Genomic DNA, 7500 nt, shown 5'->3' with positions numbered 1-7500 from the left:
TTGTATAGCATATAGACAAAGGTTATGCCTTTATGCACACATGAGTACAATAAATAAATAAACAAATATGTAGCTAAATAGATTAATAAATGAGTAGATAAGCGAATAGATGAATAAATACACAAGCAAATGAATACTTGAATAAATGAATATATAAAAAAATAATTGATTTATAGATAAATGAAAATAGAATGAATACTTGAAAAAAAACACGTAAAAGGAACTTCATTCATGTCACAGCTTAAAAAGATACTTTTTCTTTTCGTAGAGAAATTAATAGTAATGACAGTAATAATACCAACAATTAATGGTAATAACAGTAAAAATACCAACAACCAGAGTAACAGCAAAAACAGTAGAAATAGCAACACCAACAACAACAATAAATTGCTCGAATGAAGGCATCTTCACAAAACCCAATGGAACAAAAATACGCACAAGTAATATAAACACACTACCCATCCATACACCGACCTGTACACGTAGGTATATAAAATACGCACACAAATATGTGCACACGAAAATACATACAAAAACTCGCGCACACAATGGCAGAATCAGCAGCGAGATGTTCTGAGCAAATAACCAATTTTGTTGTGTCCCGATACGTACCATCACGTCTACAATCAAATTACGAAAATAACCATATAATCAAATCGCAGTAACAACAAATGTTGACAGCTACAAATATAAACATATGGGTGATGAAATATTATAAATAATAAAAACCAATCGTAATGGGTCCATTCTTGTTGCAAGAAATAAATAGAATTCAAAGGTCAGGAAAGGCAGACAGAAGTATGAAATAAAGAATGCATTCCTGGATATCAGCAATGTAATCAATAATTTCGCAGTTTTAAAATCATAATGTTCTGCTTGGTAATCCAAGATCAAATATTTGAGATTGGTTACCAGATAAAGTGATTGAACTTAAAGTTCAACAGTTTTAATTTTTCTGTTTCAGTTTTTAATTTTTGAGTTTTTGAGTTTTAACTGCCCTATTTGAAGAAACAAAACAACAGAAAACTAAAAGAGAATATGTATATGTTCGAATGCAACTTGATGATAACACTAAAGATAAGTTAATGAAAAAATATCAGATATTATAGATGAATAAAGGCGAATGGAGAAAGAATCAAAAAGATAAAAATAATCTTAGATGAAAGAATAAGAAAACAAAAGACTGACAGAAAACGTAGCGAATGAAATTAATATAATAAAAATCAGACGTTTGATTAAGGTGTAGTTCTTTCAACATGTGTCTTATTCTCTAGGTGAAGAGAAGATTATATCACTGCAAGGATGGTAAGACAAATACAAGAATTGATAAAGGAAATATAAATCATATTAAAAGTCGTGGGGAATTACTCCAGTTCAGAAGATGAAGTAAAAATGCGTTAAGCTTAGATAAGTATAAAAACGGATGGGTAGGGCTTTGCCGCTAAGAAATTAAGTTCAAATCACAGTCTACGATAAATGAAAAATGTGGCGAGGGTGAAAGACTCTGGGAATGGCATCATCGACAAAAGTAAAAACAATCGTTTTGTATACTCATCAATGGCAAACTAGAGCACAGGTAGAGAATTATCAACATAAAGTCAAAGGAAATTTTTTATAAAGGTACACCAACACAATTTGAATTAATGCACAACATTTTCCATCTAGTTCCTGCTAAAGAAGATAATTTTGAGGATAAAAAGAGCGAAAACAGAAATGTGTGAGAAAATATAAATGTATAAGTAAAGGAAACAGATGAACTATTATAGACGCTAGATGTCAGCAAACCTCATGGAAACAATAGCTCCCACTAGATATTCAAGCAATGCAGAGACAAACTAACGGACAGGATTTACAACGTTCATTAGAAGAGATAATGCCTAAGGATTAGGAGAGTGACAATGTGGTACCAATTTGTAAATAATGATTTAAGAAAAAAAAATCTTAATTATAGACTACAGTGGGTAACACTCCTTTCCCGGAACGCGAAAGGTCCAGGTTTGATCCCCGGTAAGTGTTAAAATACTTTCTTGGCTTCCCAAGCCCTCTCCTCAATGGCGGACACAAGAGGTGCAGTTGACCAGTGTCACATACATGACAGACCCTAATCAGTGTGATCGAACTGATTAAAATGATTTGATACTTTATTCACAACCACAGCCACTGCAGCATACCAAAACTACTTCACATGCGTTTCTCATTATACATACAACCTTACCAAGTAGGATTAAACCTCCAGGGTGAGGTACAGAGGTTGTATCGTCCTTGAGGATGCCTCACAGGAGATTCATCACAGCTACGTCAATAATAATGGACGTAATATCTTCAAACACTCAAACATAGATATTGTTTCTGATCATTCTGCTTAATAAATTACGTGAAAGAATTGTGAAAGACCGATCGATTATATATATAAACGAATCAAAGATTTTGTTAAATAATCAGCTAGAATTTAATTAATTAAATGCTCAGACATACTGAAACACACACACACACGCACACACACACACACACGCACACACACACACACACACACACACACACACACACACACACACACACACACACACACACACACACGCACACACACACACACACACACACACACACACACACACACACACACACACACACACGTACACACACACACACACACACACACACACACACATACACACACACGCACCCACACAGCATTTATTTTCATATTGTTTACTTAATTACTTCTTTATATTATTATCATTATCATTATTTTTTTCAAGGTGGATATCGTACTAAGACATCTTCGGCCATACTAATTGATCCTTATTCCCTAACGTCATAAAACATCTGTTCTCAAAATCCTTTTTTTTTTTTATACAAATCCTAAGCTGAAACGTTTCTGTTTTGCTCTCTGTTTTTTATTTACTTGTATACTTTTTATTTAAGTTCACTGTAAACCCACTATCGGAGAAATAATAACGGAAATAAAGAGAAACTGTATATTTCGAATACTATCTGTAGTCCTCTTCAGAAGAATGCTTACAGAAAGTTAAGATACAAGTTTATATAGGGTGGTGAGGTGGTACATAAAAGGGGGGAATGGGGCAAAGTGGGGGGACTCCAACTTTTTATTTAGTTGTTTATTTATTTTTTTATTTGTTAATCTATTTATTTACTATTTAGTAATTTATTTATTTATTTATTCATCTATCTATTCATTATTCATGTATTTGTTCATTTATTTGATTATTTATCTATAAATTATTTATTTGTTTATCTATTTACTTTTTGATCAATTTATCATTTATAATTTTATTGATTGATTGACTGATTGACTAATTGATTTATCTATCTATTAACTTATTTATTCATTCAGTTTTATTTATTTTTTCTTCTATCTATTTTCTATTTACCTGTTCTTTTTTTCCTCTCTCTGCGTCTGTTTTTGGGTTGTTTTTTTCCACGCTGATATCTGTATTTCTTAGAAACATTTTCTATTTATGACGTGGAGGCGAGGAGCGTGGAATACTAAACTCAACAAAACATAGAATCGTATAACTTAGATATTTGTTTCGGCAGCACAGCGTGTAAGAACTTCAATTCATATTCTCTTTGAACAAGTTTCCCCGTTTATTGTTAGATGTATGTGTGCGTGTGTGTGTATGTGTGTGTGTGTGTGTGTGTGTGTGTGTGTGTGTGTGTGTGTGTGTGTGTGTGTGTGTGTGAGTGTGTGTGTGTGTGTGTGTGTGTGTGTTTGTGTGTACGTGTATGTGCACGTGTAGCTCACCATTGTCATGGATCACATGCAAGGCTTGTGATCGACAGTATTTATATGTCTAAATGAGAGTTTGTAACTTATGAGTAGAGCGATCTATGGTCAATGCCATAACTTCAGACACATACACACACACACACACACACACACACACACACACACACACACACACACACACACACACACACACACACACACACACACAGAATTACCCATAGATCGGTCATATATATGAGATCTGAGCTCTCTTCCAGGAGGGAAATAGCTGTGGATCACGAGTCTAACAAGTGATCCAAGACAATGGTGAATCACACACACACACACACACACACACACACACACACACACACACACACACACACACACACACACACACACACACACACACACACACACACACACACCACATATCCTCATCAAAGTGAATGGCACCAGCTTGCGGTGTTAATGAGGCTTTCAAGCCTGAATGTGGACTGATCTCAAGTCGGCATTGTCGAAAACACTTGACGCTAACCGCTACACAAGTGTGCGTGTGTGTGTGTGAGTGTGCGTGTGTGCGCGTGTGTAATAATAATAATGATAATAATAATAATAATAATAATTATAATAATAATAATAATAATCATAAATAATAAAAAACGGTTTATTGAAAACATGGCATCCGAAGGGAGTGTGTGTGTGTGTGTGTTTGTGTGCGTGTGTGTGTGCAAATTGTGAATATGTATGTGTTTGTATAAGTTTGTGTTTGTATATATGTATCCGTATGTGTTCGTGTATGTGTATGTGCATATGTATGTGTATGTACATATATATTAGCGTGTTTATGCTTATTTTGGGTACATATTGTAGGTCACCTACCTCAGCATTATATGTATATAAAACTCAATAAACTCAAAATTCGGACACAAAAAAAAAAAAAAAGTACGACATTCCGTACTATGACAACTAAATTACCCAATATATCCAACATTACAAAGGTCCAGTCACTCTCATAGCTTTGCTCGTCCACGACGTCATTTTTGTAAGAAAACTCATTACACTCAGAAAAAAAACAATTAGAAATCTTCATAAAGACAAAAAAAGAAAACGACAAAACATTTTGCAAAGGAGACGGGGAAGAACAACCCGTTTTCTGTAACTTGGTTTGTTTTACGCAAACAAAAACCATCGTGACATGGAGACTATTCTTTGTCATATTCTTTGTCATATGCAAGGCTAATCCAGATTAATTGCTTTGGCTTGTTAACTGCAAAAAAATATTTTGCAAATGCACGACGTCCTTAAATGGACAGTTTAGTAGTTGATATCATTTAGCGAGGAACATTTTTATAATGTACTTGCAAAAACAAAAATAAAACAAAAAATAAAACAAAAAAGTGTAATTGTCCTTGTAATAAAAGTGAGCGTTGTGTATTTGTGTATGTGTGTGTGTGTGTGTGTGTGTGTGTGTGTGTGTGTGTGTGTGTGTGTGTGTGTGTGTGTGTGTGTGTGTGTGTGTGTGTGTGTGTGTGTGTGTGTGTATGTGTGTGTGTGTGTGTGTGTGTGTGTTCGTGTGTGTATGTGTGCGCGTGTGTGTGTGTGTGTATAATTAACCATGGTCTTGGATCACCTGTTCGGCTCGTGATCGACAGCTATTTCCCTCCCGGAAGAGAGCTAAGATTTCATATATGTCAGATCTATGGGTAATGCTGTGACCTTACACGCACTCACACACATCCAATTCCTCGCTCACGAGAGTTGGAGTAATGACCCTCGGTGCGATGATACTGAAATTATTTCAGCCCTGGGCAGGATTCGAACCAGGATCGCCGTAGTGACAGCCGGGAACTCTACCACTGCTCCACAAGTCGTGTGTGTGTGTGTGTGTGTGTGTGTGTGTGTGTGTGTGTGTGTGTGTGTGTGTGTGTGTGTGTGTGTGTTCGTGTATTATATATATGTGTGTGTGTGTGTGTGTGTGTGTGTGTGTGTGTGTGTGTGTGTGTGTGTGTGTGTGTGTGTGTGTGTGTGTGTGTGTGTGTGTGTGTGTGTGTGTGTGTGTGTGTGTGCGTGCGTGCGTGTGCGTGCATGCACATCTTACTTTTTGACATCTGTTCATACTGTGAATCACTGTGCCGTGTTCAGCATCCTTACCTCTTTCATAGACAGCTATTAGTGCTTGCCACTTGCCCAAGCACATTCCCCAGTAATGGTGGCTTCAGTTGCACTTAAAAGTCTTAAGTTGTAAAGTCTTCACCAACACCAGTACCAACACCACAGCTCTCAATATCACCATTATTATCACCATTACCATCCCCACCATCACTATCACCAACATTACCACCATCCCACCTCATTCTTCAAGAAAATTTCTCCTCGCACATGTAAAAAAAATATATATATATATATCGTGGAAGTGATTTTACATACTCTTAGGTTGCTGATTTCAAATATCTCAGCTATTTTGCTCTATCACGTTAGAATTTTGAATAAAATACAAATTAACTATATTTTGATATAATGTAATATAAGAACATATAAGTAATGATTAACGTACTCCTAATCAATATAAGATGAATCATGTTTATCATAAAATGAATCCGAATCATCAACATCAAATCTAACGAGTGTAAAATAAAATATACTCTTAATAGATAGTCTCCATGTTGGTTCAAAGGAAAGAGGATCGCTTTGATTTCCGCTTGTGCTGGGACCATCACGTTTCAATGACTAGCAGTAATCTGCCATCATGCTCACATTCCGTTTGCCCTGGTATCGAGTTTCCATGCTGGAAATATCCTTATAGAACCGCTCTCCCTGTACCTCACTGTAGTCTCCACATCTCTTGGGGAAAATGGTCATGATGTGAGTGCAAAAAGGGCATCTTCACATTCATATGTTGTTCCAGGACCTAGAAGCCTGTGTTCCTTCAGTCAAGATCCAAGTAACTGTGCACTTTCTTTTGGAAAGTCACTGAGCTCAACTTGCTTCAAGAGTTTGGGATCGTCATTTGTTGGTGGTTCACAGTGTACTGTACCTCCATCTCATTAGTATCACTAGTGTCATACTCTAACGAAATTTCACCTCGTGTCAGGTGGCACAAGTACAGGAATATCATCGGAGTGTGAAACAGGTCTTATTTTTGAAGAAATATTTGGGTATTTTATGCAATTAGTCTTCTTGTTGAATCCAGCAACTTTAGTCATACAAAAGTAGCAGTCATCGTGATGGTTCATCTGCTCCCACCATACCATTGGTACTCTAAAGGGCATACATTTAAGTTTTCCAACTGACCACATTTGGAGCTTACTGATGCAACTCTTGCAAGCTTTGTGAGGTGCAAATGGCTTGTCCTGATCTCCCAGTTTGCAGCCAAAATAAGCTAAATAGCAGCGCTTCAACAATGGAGTAATATTGCTCCGGAAACCTGAAGGGGTGAATTGCCCGCAGACATAACAAAACATATCTAGCGAATGTCTGTAGGCTCTAGACATTTTCACAATCTACCCCCCGTGTAAGGGGGAAAAAGCCTTTGGTATATGTATGTATGTATGAAATTGAAGGAAAAATATATTAGATTTAACATTTTTGCCAATATAAGGTAAGAATTTTAATCGGTAATGTACTTTATCCTTTATTTTTGTTATAAAAAAAAAAACAGGAAAAAAACGTCTCCTTATAATTTGACAACCTGAGACAAAGATGATAAAAAAACAATACATCACCATTATACATACACATACATTATATATATATATATATATATATGT

Source organism: Oratosquilla oratoria, chromosome 20 (genome assembly GCF_046742065.1).
Source record: "Oratosquilla oratoria isolate Oo_2021 chromosome 20, ASM4674206v1, whole genome shotgun sequence".
Lineage (NCBI taxonomy): Eukaryota > Metazoa > Arthropoda > Malacostraca > Stomatopoda > Squillidae > Oratosquilla > Oratosquilla oratoria.
Note: the sequence above shows the minus strand (reverse complement) of the source record.